General features: G+C 38.6%; 1 long non-coding RNA gene across 22 annotated transcripts in view; it reads right to left on the bottom strand.

Moving 5' to 3' along the window:
- LOC126075907 (uncharacterized) overlaps positions 1–27,109 on the bottom strand; it is a 319,320-nt gene that overhangs the window by 132,156 nt on the left and 160,055 nt on the right. For 5 of the 22 annotated variants that reach the window (XR_007517338.1, XR_007517337.1, XR_007517333.1 and 2 more), the window contains 3 exons: positions 7,172–7,334; positions 6,830–7,073; positions 2,523–3,325 (listed from right to left, as the gene is read on the bottom strand). This is a non-coding gene — a long non-coding RNA (uncharacterized LOC126075907). Of the gene's footprint in view, positions 1–2,520; positions 3,326–6,829; positions 7,074–7,171; positions 7,335–17,005; positions 17,216–27,109 lie in introns of those variants that run through there. The other 17 variants (XR_007517330.1, XR_007517335.1, XR_007517328.1 and 14 more) reach the window with 10 other exon arrangements.

The raw sequence follows: 27,109 nt of genomic DNA, 5'->3' as shown, positions 1-27,109 counted from the left end.
ACAATCGACTCAATGGCAACTAGTTTTGCTGGTAAGTCATCAACATTATTTGAGTCCTCGTTGTGTAACCTAACTTTGGGCTGCCAATAAGTTGCTTGCATATCCCCAGCTTTTTCATGCTAAACATACTCCCAGAATATTTTTCACCTCTTGCCTAGAAAATTTTTTTCAAATCCTCAATTAAATACATGAAAGAGGAAAAATTAATGGAAGAAAAGAATGAATCAGAAGGGCTAATATTATTAGCTGACCAATTGATTTTACATTCTTCTTGATAAGTACTAAAGGTGAAAGGAGAGGCAAAAAAGGCCTGGCATCAATGGCCCCATCTCTGGATTTAACATGTCTAGGGGTCTTGAGAAAAGCCATGTAGAATCATGAGAAACTTTCCCAAATCCCATCCCACTCTGCTTTTGGACCACCGGCGTCTCAAATCCAAGGGTATTCTAGTCTATAAGAACAGGTTGGGGGTAGCCGTTTCTAAAGCAGATACCCTTGGGAAGTCTGATTCTGAGAATTGATTTAGCGATTGCAAACATGAAGCTCATGGCCGAGATGGTGAGAAGGCATGATTATTTGACCCTCTTATTTGGTGCACCTCGAAGTTTCGGACTTTGCTCTCCAGTGTAGAACCCTCTCTGATCCAGAGCTGCAGGTTGAACTGCTCCTTCAGTCTTGCCGCAGGTGCAGATGAGAGTAACTTTGGTGATTAAGATAGGCAAGAGAGAGTATATGGGCCGGCATGAGCCCATTCCCGTCTGTGCAAATTCAACTCAGCATGTACGCAAGACCCAACTGGTGACTAAAAGTGTCAAGCTTTGATATTTGTACCACTGAGTCAGAGTGCCTGGTACCATCCAAACAATGAGAAGAAAGTTCTGAACGCTTTATTTAACCTTCTTAGGAGGCCTCACAGTTTCGTAGTGTCATTTGGGGATCTGAATATGTAGTGTATGTGTGGTTTTTCTTAAGCTGTTCAAACTCATCGATTAAGATAATGTTAGTGAAACCTCTGATGAGGACATGGGAGTGAAACAAAGTTAGAAAACCTGTTCTGCCCCATATCTCTATTCTGACTCTTTTCTGATGCTTGTCTCTCCTGCTTATGCCAAGTCCACTGTTAAGGTTAGAGATTTACCCATTCACTTATTGAGTGAAGTCACTTTTTATTACAACATTCTGCTCCACTGGACAAGACATTTATATGTACTTTATATAGGAATATGCAGTGATATTATTTATTGCCAACCAATAAGCCTGAAAAGGCCAGTGCCTGGTGAACAGATTCAGTAACTCAGTGTTGTTGGGAGATGCTGAGCCTCAGAGTTATAGCAAATATTGGAGTTTAAATATAGACATGCAAAATGAAGGGAGGGGTAAAACTGGGCAAATGCATGGCCATCCTTGGAACCGCAGGCATGCTGGCAGCTTCGACTCATCCTACCCCACGTGGGTAATGGCTAATTGCAGCCCACTGAGATGCAGCAGTAATTAATTAATCTAAAGTGTGTCCATTAAAACCTATTATCTGCTACTAATGGAACTTGTGAAGATATTTAGAAGTAAATATGTTCTGCAGGGTAATTTGAATACTTTGTGTATTGGATAAGTTTCCAAGAACCATTCACTTTCACCTTTCAGGAATTCCCTGACAAATTAATTTTCAAATCCTTTGACTCACGCCTATGGAAATTTGGCTGAAGTTCTATATCCTGACATGGATCTGTCCCTGATTCTAGTGAGCTGTCCCCACTCTCTTAGTAGTAATTTTTGTCTATGCCACACATATTACATTTTTATCATGAATGGCCTAGTAACATTTACTCTATTGCAGACTTAAACGTCTCCTTACTCTTTCAGTAGACCTTGAACTGTGTACATATGTTTGCCCTATTTTCCTAAGCGTACAATGTTTTTCTTATGGTGATATGGCCTTTTACTTCTTTATTTCCATCCCTTCCCCATTCCTTTCTCTATCTCTCTCCCTCCTTCCCCCTTCTTTTCCCATTTATTTATTCACATGAACTGGGGATACAGAAGTAAACATGGGGTTTAAAGGACAAATTCAATTTTAATTAAAGAACTTTAGATAGAAATGCGCTGTCATGGATTTTCACTGTGTTTTTGATTAAAAAAATTACAGATTAAGTGTATTTCTAAGTTTCCTCATTTGTGTATTTGCAAAGTCCTTTCCTTATCACAAATCTTCTACAGATCTGAGTGGTAGTCAAAATATAATTTCTACATATTTAAAAGTTAAACTAGCATCAAAGTTACAACTAAATTGATGAATTCCCCCAAGCACATTGATAGGCAAATGCAGGTGAGAAATGCTGGGCGGGTTCTAAGGACAAGGCATCCTTTACCTTGCGTCGGAATCTATGTGACAGCAATGGTTTTTTTTGGTTTTTTTAACCTTACTGGGACAACCCAGACATTTTCAGCTCACTGGCTAAAAGCGCATTGTATATAGAAAACGGTGAGGCAAAAGATAACAGAAATAATTTTTATTAGAAATTTCATTGAAAAAATACAGAAAAACAGTAAAAACAAATATAGGTCAGTAGTCAATGTTGACACACTTCAAGCAAAGATGAAATATACAGAAAACATTAAAATGAACATAGGTCAGGAGCAAACATTAAAACAGTTCAAGTAAAAAAATAAAACAGACTACTGGTCCAACCTAGGCATTTAAGCCACACATGGAATATTCTTGATGAAGTCTTTTCTCTCTCAAAGGTGCTGCTTGGATCCAAGAATTTTTAAACTAACATCTGAAGGAAGGGGAGAGAAAGAAAGAGAGGGAGAAAAGGAGAAAAACTAATATTTCATGTTTGTTTGTTTTTTTTAATACAAGCTAAATACTTTGTTAAGCACTGTACACATTACCTCATTGAATCCACATAACAGCCCTGCAAAGTAGGTATTACTTAACCCCATTTGAAAGATAAAGGAAGAAGCTCACAGAGTTTAAATGGATTGCCCCAGGTCATATAATTTAAGCGGCAGCAAAATTAGAACACAATTCTACTCTACAGCCCTTCTTACCTCCAATACCCAGGTGTTTCTCTACTATACCACATCCTTAATTGGAAAACTACCCTTAATGGATTTATGGAGCTGAGGAGTTGTGGATCTTGCCCACCCAACATATACCTTTTTGGAGCTTGGGAGTAGAACAATCTGGACCACAATTCCAAGAGGGCAATTCTGATTTGTCTACTTCTTCTTTGTTTCACAAGAAAGACAACACCAGTTGGAGAAAGAAGGCATAGGAGGACTGAATGCTGCCTACCAGACTGGTGGACAGTGAATAGTTTCCCTAGAACATATTCATTAATAGAAAACAGAGAAAAATGTATGATACACAGAAATGTGCATGTCAGTCAATGATTACAAAGATGAATCAACTCTTGTGACCTAGATTCCTTATCTGTGAAAACCTAAGAGTAAAGAAACTCAAAGACACACCAAGCATGTAGCCGAGATATGCACTAAATCATTTCTCCATCACATTTACAGCTCCACACGCTAACGTTTTCTATACTGATGGCCCCTTCTTAGTTGATGATTTTTCACAATGTATTTCATGGCTTCCATCCCTACATGAGACTTTATTACTATCACATAGGAATAAAAAGCCATAAAGCACTAGAGTGAATTTATCTTGGTCGGATGCAAAACTTATTTTCTTCACACGACTTCACAACCATTTCAAAACTAACCAATCATTTCATGCTACATTGAGGAACATTTTAAACTACACATAAGTGACAGGAAGCACACTTAAACTGTGACATCACAAATTAGCAAGATTTTATCCTTCAACGACATTCTCAGCTACAAGGATCAGGAAACAAGACCAGTAGACACTCAGCAACACTCAACCATTGAATTCACCAAAAACAAAGGACACTGGGGAGAATTCCTGGAAAAAAGCTCATCACTTTAACATTGAACTTGGAAACACATAAGGAAAGACAGGAGACAGACAAATCACTGAAACCAAGGGAAACGTTCAAGCCTCTTGCTTTCTCTTTACTTTTACCCAGGAAGCTTTCTTACATTCCCACTGCCAACTTTTAAACTTTTTATTTCGGGGCAGGTAGAGCGGAGGGGGGACCCTTAGCACCTGCTTGTACTGTGTAAGCATTAAACCTTCTGCACATTAGTAACACAAAAGAAAGAAAACCTACAGCAAACTAAGGGACGACAAGTGCTAACTGCTCACTGTACTTGCCTTCATAGAGCCTAACTCCATCCCTCATCCCCATCTACAGAAGCAAATATCTATGCCAGAAACAATACTGCACTGAGATCCTTCAATAACATAAACAACTCAGGCCTGGAGCCCAAGAACATTCTTAATGCTGAATTAAAGTTACATAGCTCTTGGTATTATTAATACGCTTATAACTGGCCACACTAAAACCCAATCCTCCAGGATCTCTGAAAACTCAATGTCATAAATTCCCTGGCTTTTCTAGTTTTTCAAAAATAAACTTGGGATACACATTTACCAATTCTTGAAGCAGTATCCCACACTATTAACCACTGCCCTCTCCTTAAAAAAAAAAAAAAAGTAGTATTCAAATTCAAATTAAAGAAACAGGAACTTGAGTTTCTCATTAGGAGTAAAACCTGTTATTGTTAGGTGCTGTGGGGTCAGTTCCAACTCATAGCAACCCTATGTACAACGGAACGCAACACTGCCCAGTCCTGTGCCATCCTCACAATTGTTATGTTTGAGCCCATTGTTGCAACCACTGTGTCAATCCATCTCATTGAGTGCCTTCCTTTTTTCGGGGACCCTCTACCACGCATGATGTCCTTCTCCAGGGACTACCAAAAAAACCAAACCCATTGCGATCGAGTGGATTCTGACTCATAGAGACCCTATAGGACAGGGTAGAACTGCCCCATAGGGTTTCCAATGAGCACCTGGTGGATTTGAACTCCCAACCTTTCGGTTAGCAGCCATAGCTCTTAACCACTGCGCACCAGGGTTTCCAAAGGTTACTAAACTATAATGAAATCTTGGTTTATGGAACTTGCAAGAGGGAGACTGGAAATAGTTAAATGAAAGGAAGTGCATACACAAATTCAATTATCATGCATGAAACATGCAAATGATTTAAGCGCTGCATCTGAAACTCTAGTTTATATTCATTAATCTCAGGTTGCACTTTTGAAGGAGAAAGACACGCTAATTGGGTCCAGATTAATGCACTCCCAAACCTCTCCAACTTGTTTTTAGGTGACGGTTAAATGATATGTATCAAAATAAACACAGCTGCTCATCTGCCTCTCCCTTCCACCTCCCCAACCCCACCTCTACCCCCACCTCCAGCTGCCTCGCCTCCTACCAGACCTCAGCTTCAATGGCTCACCTCCCTCACCATGCTGCACCCAGCTGTCTCCCCTCCCCTCCCACACCTCTCCCTTCTTTAGGGAAGGAATATAAGAGCCCTAACATTTTCTCTTCGAAATTACATTGGAAAAATAACCCTGTTTCTTAATCTTTTCAATAGTTTCCCTTTTCCCCACAGTCACCAAACTCCAGGAAGAGAATCAATCACACATCAAATCCTCCTGATGCTTAAGGGTGGTACCAGGCTGTGTAGAAACAGGAAAGCAGTTTAGCATTGTCTTGGACAGCGGATTCTCTCTACAAGTTTGGGCCTGAAGTCCTTTTGACCAGTACTGAACGGTAGCTTCAAAGTGTCCAGTCACACGTTTGCTTGAAGCCCAAATTGCTGCAGGTTGGCATGGCGATCCTGTGACTCAGTGATGTGGGAAACTAGAGGCCCAACAGAGAACCTGGGGGTCTTTGCTGCCGTTCTTCCTCTGTGGCTCACTGGGCCAGGAGGAACTGGCACAGAGCCGGGGCACTCACAGATGCCTTTCCAAAGGGTCCCTTGCTTTTTCTTTCCCTCCTCCCTGGCAAAATTATCCTTAAATAAAGAACGGCTTTTATTTATTTATTTTTGTAGGAGAAATTAGTTTGGGACACAGAGAAGTCACATGTTTTATGGAGAATCTTCTCTTGTGAGTAACGAGGTTTTAGGAATAGAAAAAAATTCTTTTCTTGGACTTGGTCTTTAGAAAAATGAAACAAAGGAAGAGGAACTATGGCTTACTGGGAATAACACAGGCACAGAGCTGGGGTGGAAGAGATACTCGCTGAAAAAGCAGCCGTGGAGGAGTTAAACCAGGCATCAAAGAAAAAAAAAAAAAAGAGAGAGAGGCCTTCAAGCTCATTTCACACTGAAAGTGATGTTTAATTTGAATCATGCTCTTCCCAAAGGGAAAAGGTTAGTCTTGTCTCTGGGCTCATCTCCCCCTCCTCCTCCTTTGCTACGAATGGAAAATTTAGATTGACCGTTAATCATGACATGATATATTCTCCTTTTCCTGGTCCAAAAATCAAATGAAAGTCTCAGCCCACATCTGAGGTCCCATTGGCTGGCCAAGCCTCCCAACCTGGGTTCACAACAGAGAGACAAGAACGAGGGCACATACATACACAGAGACAGAAATTACCGGACGTGCACGCACAAGGGATACACACAAATACAGACAGCTATGAATAGTCGCTGGCTCAGAGAGAGCCTCACCACTCAAATTGATTGTTACATATTTGCAAATGTAAAATTAGTCATAGTAAATAACAACAAGGACGAGACTGATATTAAATCTGTCCACATCCTGACAAATGCCTTGAGCACTCTGTAGTTAGGTAACATACTTTAGCATAGTCATCGCTCCTAAAAGAGAAAATGATTACACGGTAACCAAACCCTAACTACAAGCTAAAGATATTCACCTCGTGAAGCCATTCCTCAACTAGCCCCTTGGCACTTGCTGGAATTATTCGCAGCACGAGCTCTACTTTCTCATTTTCTGCTGACTCCATGTGGGTAATTTCTTTCTCATGATTAAAAGTGAGCTTGGCAGATCCTTCAAAGCGCGGCTTTAGGTGTGGTGGGGCTCGGAGCGCATCCTTTGTCTAAGGCAGATTTCGAATAATTCATCATTGGATGGGCAGGGTCAGGGGGATATTCACGCACCTAAAATGATTTTTTTCAAAGGCAAACTTTATGGATCTCTTTATATAAGCATATTTTATAATGAAACATGCAGCTGACAGATGAAACGAACTGTTTACCTTGGAAAGAATAGGCAGGCTTTTCTCTTCCAAATAATCACTCTGGCCTTTCTGAATGTCATCCAAAAGCGATTCTGCCTCCCTCGACTTATCCAGCATCTGAGGCTGTGAGATAACCCTCATAGCACTGGCCTCCTTCCCTGGCCCCTTCATTATTAGCCTCCTGGTGGGTGAGATAGAATACAGTGAATGTAATAACCGTACTTCACACAACAGGCTCGCTCTCTCTTTTAAATTGAAAATCCCCTTATTACAAAACAAGGGGTGTCCTTTTTCTTCTACCTTTAAGTAGGACTGCCACATTCATTGCTTTTTACAAAAACGCAGCTGCTTTTTAAGCTACAGATAAATAGAATCTGCTAGGCGGTAATTCGACTCAGTCTGAATGCATTATTTTCTAAGGCACTTCGGCGAGGGGCTTTTTTATTATAAACTGGAATGAACAAGGAAAGTCCCTTTCTCTTCTAATTATGAATGTGTTTTGTTCCCTACTATTAACCTACAATGTCAGATTGATCTTCTTTTTCTTCAGCCAGTTCAATAAATCAACTTTTTTTTTTTTTTTCTGGAAAATTAGAGGGTTAGTGATTAAGTTTTCATGAACTCCAATGAGAAAATAAAAATAGCGCAAGGAAAAAGCAAATGCAAATGCTGCAACCATAAATGAAGACAAGGAAGACGCTCTCTGATATCTAAGGTAACGGATCCTGTTCAGACAACACAAAAGTTAAAATAAAGGAAATGTATTTGTTAATATCGTTCTAATTAATTTAGTTTTAATACAATTAAAGACTTTCCAGGCATTTTTATAAAGCCGATTTTATATTCATTCACCTAGAAAGAAAAGATACAATAAAACAATAACATGTCTAAATAGACTGCCAAAACCTCTTGTGTTAGTTGACTTGTCCCTTATGTAGACAGTCTGTAATTTTATCAGTCAGTCCCCTCACTTCTTGAAGTAATGAAATGAAGACTGAAGACAGAGGAGGAAATATCGTGATAAAGCTTATTCAATTTGAGGTTGTGCTGACATTGCTTTAAGTCTGAAGATAAACACCGGAAAAAAAAAAAAAAGGTGAGTTCCTAATAATATTGAAAGGCAGTCTAGAAATTCCATTAGCCTAGGTGTTGGTTTAATTTTGATCCCAGTGTTGATATTTCTGGCTATAATATTACAATAGTCCACGGTGGCTGTGCTCTAAGTCTTTATGGATATATTGCCTTGCCAAGGGGAGGAAGTCCCACAGGGAATCAGTGGGGTTCCAATTAAGGAAAAATAAATATTGCTGCAGCCTTGACAGTAAGTGGAGATTACCAGTATATCACAGATGTACAGGCAGGGGCCCCACTACTAAATGTACAGATTTAGAGCCGATGCTGTTACTTCCCTTCCTTCAGCAGTCATGGAAAACAAGCTGTGTGTGGTGGATAGTTTCAGAACAGTTTACTCTTTTTTGCTTGTTTTATTATTTTGAGTTTATTTCCTACAAGGATGAGAGTGGGAATCAAAGAAGCCTTGTGCAAAACACAAAGGCTTTTATGGAAGAACTCTGTCCTGGGATAACACGTATATTCATGAAGAGACCCCCAGACCCACCTAAGATACACGAGCATGAGACAGAGAAGAGAGGCCTTGAAATCATATTTGCATCTAAAACCATGTTGCCTTTCCTGTGTTGTCCTGTTTGAAAATTTTTAAAGAGAGATAGTCATTACAAGTGAGATGCAGACCAAGCAGGGCTTCTAACCAGTTTGTTTTGGTTCCAGTTCCCACTGAGGATTTTCATTTCTAACAAGTTCCCAGGCTATGCTAATGCTGCTGGTTAGGGACCAATCTAGAGAACCACTAGTAGAACAGTAGTTCTCAAAACGTATTATATATAAGAATCACCTGGGGATCCTGTGAAAATGTAGATTCTGATTCAGTATATCTGGGGTGGAAATGCAAATCCTCAGCAGGGATTCAAACCGGAATGAACCAGTTCAAAGCCCTGAAACCAAGTTTTCAGAACACTCACTCTCAGAAGAGATATATATGCAATGAACGTGATGACAGAGCTTTTGAGCTTCTACCTATCTCCTTAGATTTGAATCAGTTTTATGTCTTCTGATACGCCTAGGAACAAATGAGGCCCCATTAGGTTGCTGGCCTTGGAATCAGGAGCTTGAGTGATGCTGTGGCAACACAAGAAGCCCAGTTTACCTGGAATAAATAACCAAGCCCCTTCCCTGAGAAACAAATTGAAGTATATGGGGCACTGATATGAGTGAAATTGAATCCCTATGCATCGACTCCTCCATTGAGCTAATGCCACAATAACAAGTCTGCTTTGGCAATCATGAATGTTTATTTTTGTCATATTAATATTGTGAAGCAAATAAAGGAAGAAAAAGATCTTAGTTGTATATTTGAAGGAACTCAATTTCTTAGATATTCTGATTGAGAAACACATTAACTTTTTTATAAAACATGGGTTCTACTGGGTTATCCCCCAGAACATACCTTTGAATATCTGCTTTTGTGAATCTATTCTTTCCCTCCCTTTAATCCTGGAAAATTATTGACACAGGCAAAAGATTGATTAGGCAGGGTTGATTGTGTGCTTGTATGATAACATATTATCACCATCTTCTACCACCTGTGTTATTATTTTAAGGTAATAAAAAATAATGAGATAATAATATACTGGTAAGCCAACAGCCAGAACTCTTGGCTCTTATTACACATTCACAATAATTAAATAAGTAGTTCTACTGAAAGCAACTCTACTGATGGAGGGAAGAATAGATACGTTGTGGAAGAAGATCCAGTGGAACAGTGGCTGAACAACCTGGCCTCATTCCTTTCTCTTTGAGAAGAAAAACAGAAGGAGAAATGAAGTTAGGAGGAGGAAGAGGAGAAAGGGGAAAGTAAAAAATTCATTGAGTATAACTAATAAATTAGTTATTTCCTCCCAAGTAAAAATATTTCACACCATGCCCTTGCCACTTACTAGCAAATTCAGTTTATAACTTCTCTAAAACTTCACTTTTTTCCCCTGTAAATCAAGGATAGGTGCACCTCCCTCACTGGGGTCCTGTGAAGATTAACTGAGGCTACTTGAATTATCTATGATACCCCAGGTAAACAGTAGTTATTCAATAAGGAGCAGCTATTATCATTCACAGCACTGCTAATTAGGCTTCTCATTCCCTTTGTGCCTCTCTGTCTGAAAGCTCTTGATTAATTCCCCAACCATCCCTGAAATTCAAAGATCACCCAGCAAAGCAAAGTAACCCAAGCACAAATGGATCCTGCCACTGCTCCTTCCTTCCTTCCACCAGTCAAATCTCTTTACACTTGCAAAAGAAGGGTTGAACATTGATTTTGTTGTATCTCCGGGTCCTGAAGGGTAGGACGATGATTTTTCTTAGAAGAAAGAGGAGGCACTTAAAGTGTAATGATTAGAGCCAGTTGGCTAACCCATTCTCTTGTCTGAAAGGGTTCATGAGCTTAAACAAACTTCCAATTTACTAAGGAGTGACAGCCTCAGGGATAAATTGAAATCCATTCGGCTTTAGTTGTTACTTTCCCAAATTCAAGTTTGTGTGCACCCTCACACGTGGCTGCATACACCCATGCAGACATACGCACACCTGACATTAACATCCTATCAGGAATAAAATAGCTCGATTTAAGAAGCAGACATGCTTTAATTATCTCACCTGAAAACCTTCACACTTCCACACCTGGTGATGAAAACACTAAGCTACATTTAAGAATATCGGGTAAATCTGATTTTACAAAATTGTCAAAATACCTCCTTTCTACTACACAAAATGCCAGCTAACCATACCCAGGTTGCAAAGCGGCAACATCAGGACTGTGACTTTACTATTGAGATGGATTGAATTTTAAACAACAAAATTAGAAAATTAAAAAAAAAAACCTCATCATTCTTAAACATATTTTACATATTTTGATTTATCTTTCACACAAACCATATTTCTAATTTCTAATTGGAAAATCAAGCTATAGTGTGAAGATGAACATTGACATAAGTACACTCAGTTTCTTTAAGAAAAAAATACTCTCCTGCTAATAAAAAATGTCTATTCCTCTGAAGTCTCTTTTCTGAATAGGGTTGCTTGAACTGATACCATTTTTATAAACCCAAATATCTTAAGATGGTCAAACATGACAATCAATGTACAGGCAAATAAAAAATAAATAAATTTTTTTTGAAATACAAACTCTTAAAAAGCAACTTCCAAAAGACTTCCTCCTCCTGATGACTCTTTGCCTCTGAACATGACTTCCATGGCAGAAGGAGGTTCTGAGCTCAACTGACCACAAGAGCTTCCAGACAAGGTTCTAATCTCACCTGCAGAAGGCAGTACAAAGGCCATGGATGGAACAACAAAGCACAGTATGCCACTGAGTTTGGTGTGTTCTACAAATGAGGAAACACTGGTTATCTGCCCAGAATCACATTAAGCATGGAGATGCACTAAATGTGAAAAGTAAGACAAGCTTTTAACTCCTTGTCAAGGCTTTCTGACATCCAACACCTCCATGAGGTCAAGAAATGTGTCCCCAACTCTGTTTTCTGTTCACCTTCGGGAACATGGTGAAGAACGGGGCCGCCCTACTGCCTCTGAGTGCGTCACACTTGGACGACTTCCTTCTTGACTGGGTGAGTGTATCCAGAAGAAAAAGCCAAATCAATTTAAAACACAAAAAAATGTGTATATTTTTGCCTCTTTAGTATTCTAGGGAGCACCCCTGGCATAGTGAAGTTGAAAAAAGCTTTTATATAATGAAGATTACTGATGCATAAATCACATAGGTAAAAACTGGCAAGTAAGATGGAGATAAAATCTAAAAGCTAATCAGATTCAAGGAAAGCGTCTCGAAAGACAACATACCCACTTAGCTTCCCGTTTGAATATTTTGTAATTGAAAGGGAGGGCAATAAGTGGAGAGTTGTTATGGTTGTAGATTCCATAGTGTGATCCTTTAGCAAAACCTGAGAAGGGGCAAAAAAGATTAGATGCATGGATTTCCAGGCTGAGTGGAAGCCAGGGCCAAAATGCAAAGAATAGATAAGTTAGAGCTCTGGAAGAACTAAATTTGAAGCCAGCCAGTAAACGGATTGAACCTTATTACCTCTAGTCACTGAGAAATTCCCAAGACAGTTGGATGCAATTTGAAAAGGTCAGAAAAATATTTCCTGCACAGCATTACTGCTTCATGGTTTAAGGGTGTACATTTGTGAGATGCCAGCTCTAATCATCTTTATTGACTTTGCTTTCTAGAGACAGACAGACAGTCTGGGAGGCAAGACCAAGAGATAAGAGAAAGGCAATCTTATAAATGAAAATCTCTCTTATTTTGATCTCTTACTTATGACTGTGAACGATTTCAAATCTTTCCCATTTGGTGAGAAATCACACCAACTTTGCTGAAGACTGACAGATGGAAACAAAACCTAGGAAAGTATCCCTACAATTCTTGTGAGGTTATTTTCTTTTAATTGTTACTTATTTAGCCTCTACTACACACTAAGCCCTGCAAGAGATAAATGATGTTGCACTTTAATCCAAGTGTGAATGTTTAAAATGAAACACTATAAAATACACTCGGGTACGGACATTTATTTATTGTCCCCATTCCTTTATGGGATAGATGCCTTCATGAAAGAGGGCAATCCACAGGAATGGGGGAAAATAAGCAAAACATATAAATATACTTTCAAGATATTATCTTAACGAAGGCTCTATTGTCATTAGGGAGCCCTGGTGGCACAGCGGTTAAGAGATCAGCTCCTAACCAGAAGGCTGGGAGTTCAAATCCACCAGCCACTCCTTGGAAACCGTATGAGGACGCTCTGTTCTGGCCTATAGGGTCGCTATGAGTCGGAATCGATTTAACGGCAATGGGTTTATTGTCATTAGAGCCATTCCAGATACAAAGAGAGACGATTTGTATTTTTACTTTAAATGTGACTTTTATACAATAAGAACGCTTGTTAGCAAATACATTTGTGGGCCATTTTTACTTAATTTTTTTTGGCATCCAGTTACAAGTCAAAGCTGATTTTTCAGTATAGACTGGCATTATCCTGTCCAACCTTGCAGAGGCTTAAGTAATATCTGACTTTTCTTTCCATGAGAAGCCATGTGTTTTTGGATGCAAGCACAAGCCCATTTACTCTTCTCTTTTTTAGCAGCAAGGCCGTTGTTGTTCTTAGTTGTTGTTGAGTCAGCTAGGACTCATGGTGACCTTTTGCATAAAAGAATGAAGTGTTTCCCGGTGCCATCTTCATGATCGTTGGTATTATGGCTATTACGTCAATCCAACTAATTGAGGGTTTCCCTCATTTTCACCATCCTATGCTTTACCAAACATGATGTCCTTTTCTAGTGATTTCATCTTTCCTGATGATGTATAAAGTAGGTGAGTTGAAATCTCATCATCCTCGCTTCTAAGGAAATTCTGGTTGTAGTTCTTCTAAAACTGATTTCTTTGCTTTTCTGGCAGTTGACAGTATATTCAGTACTCTTCAACACCACAATTTGAATGCATCAATTCTTCTTCTGTCTTCTTTTTTCATTGTTGTACTTCCTCATGCATATGAGGCAATGGAAAAGACCATGGCTTAGGTCAGAGGTACCTTAGTCATAAAGTGACATCTTAGCAGGAAGGCTAAAACTTTTTAATGACTCTGAGACCAGGCTGCATACTTTCATATGATGCTCTGGTCTTAAGAAGATGACCTGATAGATCACTAGGGTTCTTCAACCAGCACGATGACTTTCCCTGTGAAAAGCCTTTGTTCTGAGCAATTCCACACCTGAGGAGACTCAGGCATTTCAAATTGCACCCAGCAATCAACAAGGCCACCACAGCTGGCAACATTAGAAGCCAATCACAAAATGGCTTTTTTTAATGTCAGATACCCAAAAAGAAAATTGAAAAATCCAGTTCATTGCTAGACATTTGGATTCTTGGGAGCAAGGGTACAAATATCTAGTTTGTTAACTGATTTTTTTTTTTTCTGTACATGGACATTAACATTGGTTGGATACCAGGAATAAAAATTGGTGTTTTTTGTTTGTTTGTTTTTGTTTTTCACTCTGTGCATCATCATAAGAAAAAAAGTGTTTACTAAAACTCTGCCATGATGTTTACCACTCTAGTGAAGCACATTTAAAACTCAAGGTTCCACATCTTTATACTCACAGGCCCTGGTTATTGCTAGCAGAAAAAGCATCTAATGTATTCATCTTTTGATTTCCACTGTTAAGTTCTCTGTGAGGTAAATAATTTTGAAGCATTCAAATAATCATTAATAACAATAATGATAATCCTAAAATTCTTCTTGCTAGTAAAATAATAATAACGGAAGTAGAGACCATTACTTGAGCTTTTACTATGCGTGTCATCGTTAGATGCTGTCAAGTCAGCTCCCAAATCATGGCAATCCAATGCATAACAGAACAAAACCTTGCCTGGTCCTCTGCCATCCTCATGATCAGTTGAGGATTGGATTGCTGTGATCCATAGGGTTTTCATTGGCCAATTTTCTTTTCCAAAGTATATCACCAGGCCTTTCTTCCTAGTCTATCTTAGCCTGAAAGCTCTGCTGAAACTGTTTGACAACATAGCAACACACAATCCACCCCGACAGTTGGGGGGTAGCTAGCTGGACAGGAGGTGCATTGGCTGGGAATTGAACCCAGGTCTCCTGCATGGAAGGTGAGAATTCTACCACTGGACTATCACAGCACCTCTTACCATGTATGGGCACCATGCAAATACATCATCTAGTTTAATCCTCACAGCCACCTGAAATAAAGTAAATGTGATTTTTTCCCCACTATCACCCATGAGAAGAATGAGGCTCAGGGAGGGCAAGAGACTCGTCTAGGATGGAAAGCTAGTAGGCAGAGATGCTGAGACTCAAGCTCAGGCTTGTTCTATTCCTGTCCCTATTACTTCAAAGTTGTCTGCTTTTAACCATGCCTTATGAGCATTACAGGACCCAGGAATGCTGATCTTCCCAGACAGCATTCCTGGAGCTGCGCCAAATGAAATTTCACTGTTTGCATAAACTGAGCCAGACCCACCAAACATTTGCTGAAGGTCTACAGACAGTAGCCACCCTAGTAGCCACCCTGTCCTCAGGGACCTTAGTTCATGAAGAGAATACATTCATAGGAGCCTCCTCAAGTGGGCTGCATGGTTCATCTGCACTTAATAAATGTCGGAGCCTAACTGCACATAAATTGCTTTATCTCTTAATTATGTCCAGAGAGGGGAAAGAAGAGAAAGTTTCTTCTTGGCCGAGGTGGCATTGAGCTCGAATGTGTTAGTTCAATGAATCCTTTTCCAAACAACTTCAAAAAGGGAAAATGTGCAGCTCTTTAGTTATTGTCAGAGACAAATAAGTATAATAAAAAGAAAATAACGACGGGTTGCAAAGTGTTAGCACATAAACTATTGCAGGTCTTTTGTTTCAAAAGGATGTGAAACAAAAGAGCCAGGTTTCCGAAAAATACATACATTATTTTAATGTTGTTGTTGTTAGTTGCCATTGTGTAGGCTATGGCTCATGGCAAACTTAAATATAACAGAGCGAAATGTTGCCTGCTGTGCCATCTTCATGAAGATGGTCATTGGTATGATTGTTGATTCTCTTTATGACTATTCTGACACATTTAGCAAATGGAGGCCCATCCTTGGCTGTTCCCATTTATAGGGAGGGAATGACTTCAAGTGTTGAAACACCGGTTGGTAGTCCCAGCACATGTTCTCCAGGTAGCTGTCTTCACCTGCCTTTTGTAGGCTCACTCTGATCTTCTGTCTGGAAGAGAGCCCAGTTTGCTTGTTGGGTCACCTTTCAGAAGGAGAACCTTCCTTCCAGCCCTGAAAGGAAACTCTGCTACTGATAAAGCTATCTTGGAGTTCAAGAGCTCTTCAAATGAGCCAAGAGGAGAAATACCAGCAGCTGGGCTGCACTTCTTGCAGAATGAAGTCGCTGTTAGAGGTGTAAAGGAGAAAGCATTTAAATAATAGAAAAGACATTAGGTGCAGCTACTGAAAGGTAGAGGGGGGAGAGGTAGGTAAAGAGGAGGGTGGCGCACAAAATGAACTTAAATCTTGAGCGTGAATCCCCTAGTGGTTCTGTTTCCTGGCTTTTCTTAAGCGCAGAGTAGGCAAGAGAATAGAGAGGATGGTGATATGGGGCCTTTTCTGTGCACTCCTGAAGTGCTTAAGGATGAAAGCCGTCCAATTCCCAGCCGAGAGAGAAGTGTAAAATACTGTCCACAGTAATCGAAGTTTGAATACATCATGTCAAGGAATCAGTGTTTAAGCCTTGCTTACTTTCCAAAGGAGATATCTCAAAAAATATTTTTAAAGCAGGTTAATTGATTAACTTGTTTTTTTTGTTTGTTTAATAGCAACTGCTCTCAAAACAAATTACAATTAAAAAAAAATTCCTGTAATAAACACTGGAAGAAAACATCAAGTTAGCTTATTATATATGAAATTTCTATTTTACTTGATCCTTTCTGTGAGAACAAACTCAGCTTCAGGCAATTAATATCATTAGAATTATTTTCTAGAAATGATACGATGAAGGAATGATGACATACAATTAAAATACAGTATTTATAGTGATAGATGCAGTTAACACCCTTGGACACTGTGGAGAGTGGACATAGCCTTTCCTTTCTCCTCTCTGGATCAAAGTAATTTTGTAATTTTTAAAAGCCTGCTGTTAGATTTTTACTTTAATTATTCTTCCAGCATTTCAATGTCACAATGTTAAATGCATTGTGTACCTGGTTATCCTTCTCAAGAGGGTTTTGGTAGTATGAGAACCCAAATGTTATCCCAGTCCATTTTGTGTGAATTATATGATTCTCCAGAGCGTATTTTTTTCTCACATTGGGAGATAGCATGCCTTAAATTTTTCTGAATAATTTTTCAAAATCAAATTTGAAAGTTTTCATGAGAGCTGATCCTCCCTGGTGGGTGATCTGAAGCATAGCCTAAGGGGCAAACATGAAAATAAATAGCATAAAACATATTAGCATATAGATGCCTTTGAAATAATAAACAGCAGAAAACCAAAATGCTTATCCCCAAAAGAAAGTTGTGAGAAAATATGAAATTAGCGTATACTTCTCACATGACAACCCCAGCCTGGAAGCCAAACAGGATATTCTCATTCAGCTAAAGGTGGAATGACTAGGGAGATGGGCAGATACCCCCAAGCCAACTCTCCTTTGCTCTGTTTTGCTCATTATCACCACACTGATATTTTCCATTTACCCTTCATCCCATCCCACCCCACCCGATTCTCTTTTAAACAGAAAAAAATATTAGCAGAAAAAAAAAGAAGGTATCTTCTTCTAAGAGCCACTACCACTAAACAGATGTAACATTCTCTTTTTCTTACTTTTTACCCTTTATGACCTTTCCATTTTTCCCTAATATGTTGGGGGCATAAAAAATGCTATGCTTGGTAATTCAATTACCAAAGGGTAGTCCTCAGTTGAAAAGCGGGTCAGGGCTTAGAGATTTTAACCATGGATCATGAACACCTTGATTCGTTTCCTTTTATATTTGAAATTAGTGTGGCCTCTCTAAGATGGCATATTGTGGTGTGATAGGCAGAATGTGGTCTTAGGAGTCAGCCCTCGTTTAAAAATCTGACCTGGGTAACCTTGGAAAAGTGAAGCACAATGAGTTTCAGTTTTCTCTTCTACAAAATAGTGATGATGTTGTCCACTTTCCTGGGTGATTGTGACAATTTGAGATTATATATGTAAACTACCTGGAACATAATAATTGTTCAATAAAGGTAGCTCTATTCACCAAATAATCATCTTCTTCAATGGCTTTAGTGAAGACTCCATAGTCCCAGAATTTTAGGATGTGGTAAGCCTAATACTGTCCCACCTCCACATGTGCATGTATGTGGATAACTGTATACCCCCCCAACATCTATTGAGGGGTGATGCCACACTATATGATCCTTTGTTCTGCATCCAAGGTGGCATGAGATTAGGAAGATGGTAGTATAAATTGCACTGGAGATAATAAAGTCAAGACAATAAAGATCCTACAGAAACATTTCATTTCATAAAGCAAGAACAAGTTTTAAATTTAAGCGTTATAACAACGCATACCCATGGATCTGTTATGTGACCCAAAGGAATTAAGAATTTGTCAACTACACTTTAAATTATCTAATTCAGGTAAATTCCCCAAGGAAACCCATGCGTCCCCATATCTGGACACTGTGTACATTATTTGGTCCTTTTAATATTTAGTTATTTTTAATAGCTGGCACTACATCATTTTGGAACATTAGGAAAGGGTGCTTTGCCAATAGCACCTTTTGATTTTCTCAATTTATTTTTAACTTCAAATTTTTGATTGATGCTAACTACTTAATAAACAGGTGTTTTGGCCTCTTGAAAGACAGAATGAGAAACATTCATTACAAAATATTGAATTCTGGAATCGACTCGAGGGCACTGAGTTTTTTGGGTATGGAGACTTAAAAATCAAACTTGGTTTACATCACTTGGCTCGCTTCCTGTGGAGCACAGCACTTGAACCTAACCTTTATTATCTAACACCTGCCTCTAAGGCATGGTTTCCATTTCCATCCAAATGTATCCACTGATCACTTGAATGTTTATATTGCCTCATTGATAACCTAGCACAAGGCTGACACATAGTAATGAGATTGGGACAGGTGGAAAAAATAATTAAAAGCTTCATATATATGCTTGAAATATGCTACCTACTTAGGTCACATTTGCGGTAGGCATGTTGCTGAGAAGGGTAAGGCTGCCTTGCGTGGAACGGAGTATTGGTGTTGTTTACCATTTCAACACCTCGTTGAGCAAGCATCCCGAGACAGACACCATCAGCAAGATAATCCTCGCAAACGACCCTTAATCCTCATTTCTCTTAACCAGTCAGGCCTAACAGAGACACAGGTAAGGTTCTTATTGTCCTTTGGGGCCAGTTTAAAAAAGCAAATATTTAGAAAGACACACCCCAGTAAATAAACCAAAAGCTAACTAACGTTCCTTTGTCTTCCAGGATCTGAAAATATTTTGATTGTCGCATGCCTTCTGTGAATGGCTCCTCAGGCTATGAAGAGAAAGGGCCCGTTTCACAAATCAAATAAATACATATGTATACTAAAGGTATTCTCAACGCTTTGCCGGTCATAAATAGGGTAGGGTAAAACTTGTTCTCTTCGGCAATCCATAATGGATTTAAGGCTCTACCAATTTGTTCCCTTGAGGATATTTTGAGTTCTTACAGGGCATCATTTGAATTCCAACGATGCGCAGACGTATTTGTTCTATAGTCGTTTCCAGAGTTTAAACCCATCTAGACTTAGTAAGGAAAGAGCAGACGTATTCCTCCAAACTCTAAAATCTTCTCTTTGTTGTTCTTGTTCCCAAAGTATCTGCTTTCAGACTTTATAATCTGTTAGAGCTTGACAAAGCCTCTATTGCAAGGAATAAAATAAATCTTTTGAAGTGGTCCTCCATTGGTTGTTTTTTAAATTCAGTTGGTAGATTTTTCTTCATTTGTTTTATATGTGGTCGAAATGTGTGTGTGTGTGTTTTTTTTTTTTCCACCTTGCCTTCCACCTCCACAAATATAGCCAAAGTGACAAAAATTTACTCTGACACCAACATTTCCTTGATGAAAAGCATAAATGTGAAATATTAAATCTCCTCTTCACAACATCAACAACAACAAAAAATTAGTATTTTTCAAATATTCTACAGGCTAAGAAATTAAGGGAAATCCTGTTGGTGTAGTGGTTAAGAGTTTGGCTGCTAACCAAACAGTTGGTAGTTCAAATCTACCAGGCGATCCTTGGAAACCCTAATGGGGCAGTTCTACTCTGTCCCATAGGGTTGCTATGAGTTGGAATCGACTAAACGGCATCAGGTTTGTTTTTTGTTTTGTTTTGGGAAATTAAGAGGCAACAAAAATAGCTATGTCATCTACCTCTGATACAAGCCCTTCAAACATGAAGACGGCATCCACATGTGGGAGATATGGTAAAAAACAACAAGGGTTAGTTGACAATAATGATTGAGGTACCTCTCCTTCAGTTCTACTTAAATCATCCTCTTATACTCCCTACTTCCTTTCATGTCTGTGATGACTAAGCACCTAGCATTGCACCAGAGATAAATCTTGCCTTTTATCTGGAACGTTTATGTCACTTGGTGAACTCTTGTTTAAATAAGACACTGATACATTCTCATTTCTCATCCCACTCAATGATGTAAGTAATTTGTAAAAAACATGCCCCATCTATCTCTTCTTCAGCCCTAATACTCTTAGACATATTTATGTGGAGTCATAGGTAATGCTGCAAGATTAGAAACATTCAGTAGAACTTGTTCATCCTCAGAATAAACTTGTTCATCCTTAGGATTTTGTCCTCATCAAATGCCACGACCCGCCTCTTTTCTGACCTCATCATTTTGCAATCCTGCTGAAAAGAAAATATTCCTTTCTAGCCCTATGCTTACATTTTTGCCTGCTAGAAGAGCTTGGGATCAGGCCGAAAGCCAATGTCTGAGAGCCCTTTCCAAAGACACTAACTGAAGACGACAGAAGAAGAGACACAGGAGAGAATATTCACATACCTTAAGGTCAGGCTCAATAACTAGTAAAAAAAAAAAAAAAAAAAAAAAATTTTTTTTTAATGCTTTTTCCAAAATTTGTTCTCTGGAGGTGGGATGCACCTGCAGATTAAAAAAAAAAATTCCCTACAGCAGTAATAATTCTGCAAATTTCTCAGTTGTCATTTTGATGTACAATGGAAGAATCAGACTCTGAATCTTAGATCTGCCCCTTACTAGCTCCATGATGTGTTTCTTCTGTATCTACAATGTCAGCCACAGAGGGTTGTAGAAAGAAGCAAACAAACAAGAATACGCCTTATAAACTATACTCAGTAAATACTAGTGATTGTTTGGAGATATGGTTATCATGGTAGTGGTGATTGTCAGATGAAGACTAGTTGATTTCATGCTATATGAAAGGAAAGGCATGAGAAAGCAGACTAGAGAGATTTTAATGACAAGGCCCAGAATATAATTTAATATAAACATATGATTTTATTTATCTGACCCTGTGTAGGAAAAACCATGCTTATCGTAAATGTGTCCTCAGTAAGTAGCGCATTTGCCAAGAAAACATACATATTAGTGTTTTTCTTTTTTACTTTCTCCAATGTATGTGAAGATATTTACAGATCACCATAATTCTATTCCTAATAATAGATGACATTTATAGGGGTTTGTTACCATATGTTTAGTATTGCTAAGCAATTTCATAACAAACTTTTGAAGTAGTGGGGGCAGGAGTCGATATCCCACTATATTAGGTAGTATCAAGGTTGTACAGCATGTAAACACATATTATATAAATGGATAAAATAGGGTTATGTAAACCCAAAATAAAGCTATTTCTTTTTTGAATGGGATTTCAAGGGTTAATTAAGGGGAGGAAGGGATGTGAGAAGATTGATTTGGGCATTTGGACTTACTAGAGGAGATGGCAGGGAAGTGAAACAGTAAAGTAATGTTGTTGTGTGGATGGAAAATAGTAAAGATTTGAGGGAAATGCACAAATACTAAACATAATCCCAATTCTAGTAGAAGATATGGTCCCTCTGGCTACAGAAAATCATGTCCTCCAATATACAAATGTATCCCTGAGAATTGTGCCAATCTTCCAAAGACATATCAGCCATTACCTTCTATGTACAGTCTACTTTCTGACTCCCTGTGTATCTGGAAGCTATATTCCCCAACTTGTAGGGGATTTATAATTCTATTTTGGCTTCCCCCCTTCTTCCAGCACTCATCTTGGACAAGTCTCCACCATCATATGGGGCTCACGCTGAGGTACACAAGCTGAGGTATACAGTATCAGCCTAGTCAACCTAATTGGGCAGGCATGTTTACTGCTAAAAGTTCTATAATATGTTTTAATTTCAAATCTACATTTGATTATTCTATCACCATTTGTGTAAGAACAATCACAAGTAAGTCATTTTGGCTTTTTCTAAAGCCCAGGTAAAACCCCCAATACCAATTTTCCCATTTGGGCTTCTTAATGCAATATTTGAACCAGCACAGAAACCTAGGATATTCGTTTACAGCATTTATCATCTAGCCTTCTCTCCCTTTCCCTTTTCCATAGAAGGGCAAGTAGGCAGACAAATCAATGAAGAGAGCAATACAAAATAGAAAATGATTACCGCTATAGATTCCTACTTCTTAGTGTAAAATGGGAATAATTCTTCTTACACCACTGAGTTGAACTGAATAGCATATTTAAGAACAGGCCAGAACTAACAGATCATGGTTATGTGATGATTTCTTGTAATTGAAAGAGTGGATAAATTCCTGAAATAACTTATTTTCAAATGCCAGAAGCCACATTTTAATAACACATGAGATGTTGACAGGCAGGCTGGTGGGTTTGCTTCTTGGCTCTGCTACATAGTATCTGTGCTTCAGTTTCCCCATCCATAAAGTAAAAATAATAATAGCCCCCAAATCAAAGGGGATATGTGAGAATTGAGTTAAAACATGTAAAGTATTTAGAACAGAAGTTGGCACGTTGTAAACTAATTTATGTAGTGCTGACCCTCGGGGTTGTGATCATCCTGTCAATACTGACAATCATCTGCTTGCTTAAGAGACAAAAGAAAGTATCCTTGTTATGCTGACTTCAGCATGGGGGGAATTAAACACCATTTCATTATCTCACTGGTAGCTAATTCATTTATTCATCAAATATCGACTGCTTGCTATGTGCCAAGCACTACGGTATTACCAATACAGAATATTTGCTGTCCTTGTGAAGTTTACATTCTAAGGGGATGATAGACAATAAACAAATGTATAATATAATGCCCCATAGTGATGGGTACTTTGAAGAAAACTAAAGGTAGATAGGGAAATGCAGAGTAGCTTTACTCTGTCCCCAAATCCAGCCGTGCATGACAAAATGGCTCAGCACAGGCCATGCTTTTCCCCTGAATGGAATTCTCATGCTGACATTCTAGGTAACTGTTTCACTGAAATCCCAACCATTTGGATGCAACAAAAATAAGTCAGCATATGAACACATGCAGATAGACATATGTATACTGGTTTTCTAAGATGTAATGTGTATGTAATTTCCTGAATGGCTGGTTGTCTCATCCATCTGGTCTTATTTCCATAGCACTTGAATGCACCACCAGGATATAAACCCTAAAAGCTAGAAAACAGAATTTAAATACCCAAACACATACGAGGTATGTTTTCCAAAGCAGCAGACAAGGCGAGCACTGTAGTAACTTCATTAACTTCTTAGCCTCAGTTGAGAGTAGCTGAGGCTAAACATAAAGGCCCCAGAACATAAAAGACATTCCACGGCAGACCTCATTAAGTGGGCTTAAGACAAGCTTGACAAGCTGATGACAAAAATCTAATTTGGACTTTCTGGACATAAGAACCCTGAGCAAGTCCAAATATACCAAGACTCTACCATGCGTGTTATCTGAAAAGGTAACGACCCAGTACAATTAGGCCCGTGTAGTTCATGAATCAAAGCCCAGCAATGGATGTTGTCCTATTCAATCACACTGAATAGGAAATCATGTTCTGTGTATTTGGACTTGGGCTCTGGTCCTATTTAAATTGCACAGATGTTGTAGCTTCCTAAATTAACAGTGATCTCCAGGGAACTGTTCATCAGGCTGCTTGTATAGAACAAAGGCCGTGGCTAGAACCTAGACACCGCACTCTACAGAAAGCATTTTTGGTATTGTTAACCCCCATATCAATCTTATTACAATCAACCCAATTTCACAGATTAGGGAGCTGAGGACACAAATAATATTCCCCATCTCTCATTAGTGGAGAACCAAGGATCTAAACTCAGGCAACTTGCCTTCAAAGCTCACATTTGTACTCTACTACCTCCTTAGAAACAAAGGAGAAAGGATCTGTTGCTTCAGACATATCATTGTCATAATAATAGGCATATAATGACAGGGCAACTTTTTTAGAATATTTCAGGAATCGGGTATTTTCTGTATCTCTACCGTGCCTTTCATAATACCTTACAAATTGAAGGTATTTGTAAGATATTTTTTGAATCGGTGAAGTATTTATTCCACAAAGCAAATAAAAATGGATGAAATGGCTTCCTTGGGCCATTTCCCTCTCCTGTGACTATCTGCTTATATGAACAAAGGATGGATTTTTTCTGGACTATAGCACCACGTGCTAATATCTTAAAACAACCCTGGACATGCTCTCACGTTTAGACTGCTGAGCCTTTGTCTGGACTTGAAGGAGATCTGAGTTCCTGGCCCCAGCTTTTCCAAATTTAGCCAACCCCATTCCCATCCAAGCCCTAGAAGTAACAGTGGAAATGCTAATATTTAACGATTGTGAGCAATGCAATGAGCCAGGATATCTTAATAAATGTTTGTTGAGGAGAAACTAATCCCATTCTGCCTGTCAAAACCTGCATGATGTCCTGAATCTCATAACATACTCATTCCTGGACTCTATACGTAAATGCAGTAACATTCATTTAGGACATTATTTTGTTCACCAGTATTCCACACAGAAAGAGCATTATAACTTCTTTTGTCAAAACAGCCCAAAAAAGGACTCCATGTGTGTATTCTCCTACCTTCGATTTTTCCCTGACCTTCACTGCAGTGGGAGGTGTTAGGTAAGCCACTAACATCTCTGCTTATCTCATTTATAAAGAATATAATGTCACTTGTCCTGCCTTGTTGCTGTGAAAATCAAATATGATACTGTATACAGAATTATTTTTGAGCCATGAAGTGTTATATAGCTGTAAGAAATTATTATTAGGAGAGAAGGAAGCCACAAGTTCATGCACCATATGTTTTCAAGGAGCCAGGCATTTAATTCTGTTCTGAAGTAAGTGATATGTGTATGTATACATGCATGTACACACACACACACACACACACGTATACACCCCAGACAAAATGGGCTTGTATGTACACTGGCGGGATATTTGAATCTCTGTAATGCCTGAAAGTTTGAGTTTATGAATGCCACGCTTAAAGAATTTCTCTAATCGTCTCTGATGCTGGTTTTTAATACAGAGCTACCGTATTTAATACAGTAATCATACCTATTATTTACTGAGAGTTAACTTGATGCTAGGCTTCCTGTTAAGGTACTTATATATATTATAGAATTTCTTTATCTTAATGTTACTGCAAGTAGGTAGACCAAGGCCCAAAGAGAAATTCAGAAAATGTCCCAAGGTTACACTACTAGCAAATGACAGAGGCAAAATCCCAATTTAGCCCTGCCTGACTATAATGCTTTGTTTACCAATTCAAGTCCTATGCAGTTGAAATTTGCATTAATTCAAATGTAGCATATATGATGGTTTTCAGGGAGCAAGATCAAATTAATGCCATCCTTGATGAAATTTTAGGGTTCCTCTGCCATAATAGAAACTGATCAAAACTATGTTAATTTTTCAAGATATTCAGGAGCTTTAAAATTTTCCAACTGTCTTCAGATACAAGTCACTGAGTTATCAGCAGGGTTACTATCCATAGTTCTTATTCACTGGTACCCGCTGGTCACTCAAGGAGCATCTTGAGTGAACCTACTATGAGCAAACTATTTCTCATGTGATGACGCTGTGTGAAGGCAGAGGAAAGGGTTTATGAGAGAAAGAGAGTTCCCTCAGGGGGCCTACAATCTATCGTTTGGAAAAGAAGGCAATATGCACGAAGCAGTCAAAGAGTCAAAGGAATCTTAGCTACATTAGCAGTACTTAGAAGTAATAAAACTAAATCAAAACGTCTTCAAAGGATTAAGTCCTTCAGCCTTTAACTCAGTCAGACCTGCTTCCCCCACACGCCAATTAGAGTTCAAAGGAGATATTCATACACTTCATTTACAGATCTATTGAACCTCAGGCACAAATGATAAATCCTTAATAAGTCAGAAAGATTGCTGTATTTATTCTTAAATTTAACTAATTTGCACACTGAGGTTAAGTAATTTGCCTAAAGACAATCCGTCAGAATGGCTGATGAAACCCCATAGCTTCATTTCTCATTTGACTTCACTGACCCATTTTCTCGTTTTAAGGTTATCACATAGAAATGCTCACATGTGTCAACAAGGATAATAGAAAAAATTCTGATACATAACAAGTTCACATCTACACATGGAGACCCCCCTACAAAAAAATTTTTTTTAACTAAAATATTTAGGAAATTTCATGAAAAGCCAAGAGTGTCCCAGGCATTGCTTTATAGATTTTTTTCCTTTGTTGTTATGCTTTAAAAACAGACTTAAGTTTACTCAGCAGTTCTCTGAGTGAACCCAGCAGCACAAAAACTAAACACACACAACTTTCAAACTGGTTGACTGGTTGGTCAACTATATGATCTAAATTCAACTCCTGGTTTGGGCGATTTTATGGATGTACACATACACATATACACACACACTTTTGTTCCATGACAATGAACTGTCTTGAACAGTTCACAGAACATTCAACAAGCTACCTTTAGTCATTGGGAAATAAACCTTCCAAGTTTTTATCTCTTAAGTATAAAGGCATTTTGTATTAAGCATCTTTGGAGGATTAATGCTGAGATGGTTATCGAAGGCAAGACAATTCTGCAGATGAGTTTTCAAAGCATACTGTAGACTAATCATAACTATACTACACATGCTTTTTATTTAAAAAATTCTACGGTTCCCTTCATCTATTAAACCAAAAACAGCAATATCTGTTACAATTGGTATTGATATAGAAAATGCAATACAAATGGGCCAAGCTGTTATAATGTCATTTTTCCCTAC

This window comes from Elephas maximus, chromosome 4, assembly GCF_024166365.1.
Source record: "Elephas maximus indicus isolate mEleMax1 chromosome 4, mEleMax1 primary haplotype, whole genome shotgun sequence".
Taxonomy (NCBI): Eukaryota; Metazoa; Chordata; class Mammalia; order Proboscidea; family Elephantidae; genus Elephas; species Elephas maximus.
Note: the sequence above shows the minus strand (reverse complement) of the source record. Positions and strands in the feature narration are given on the sequence as shown.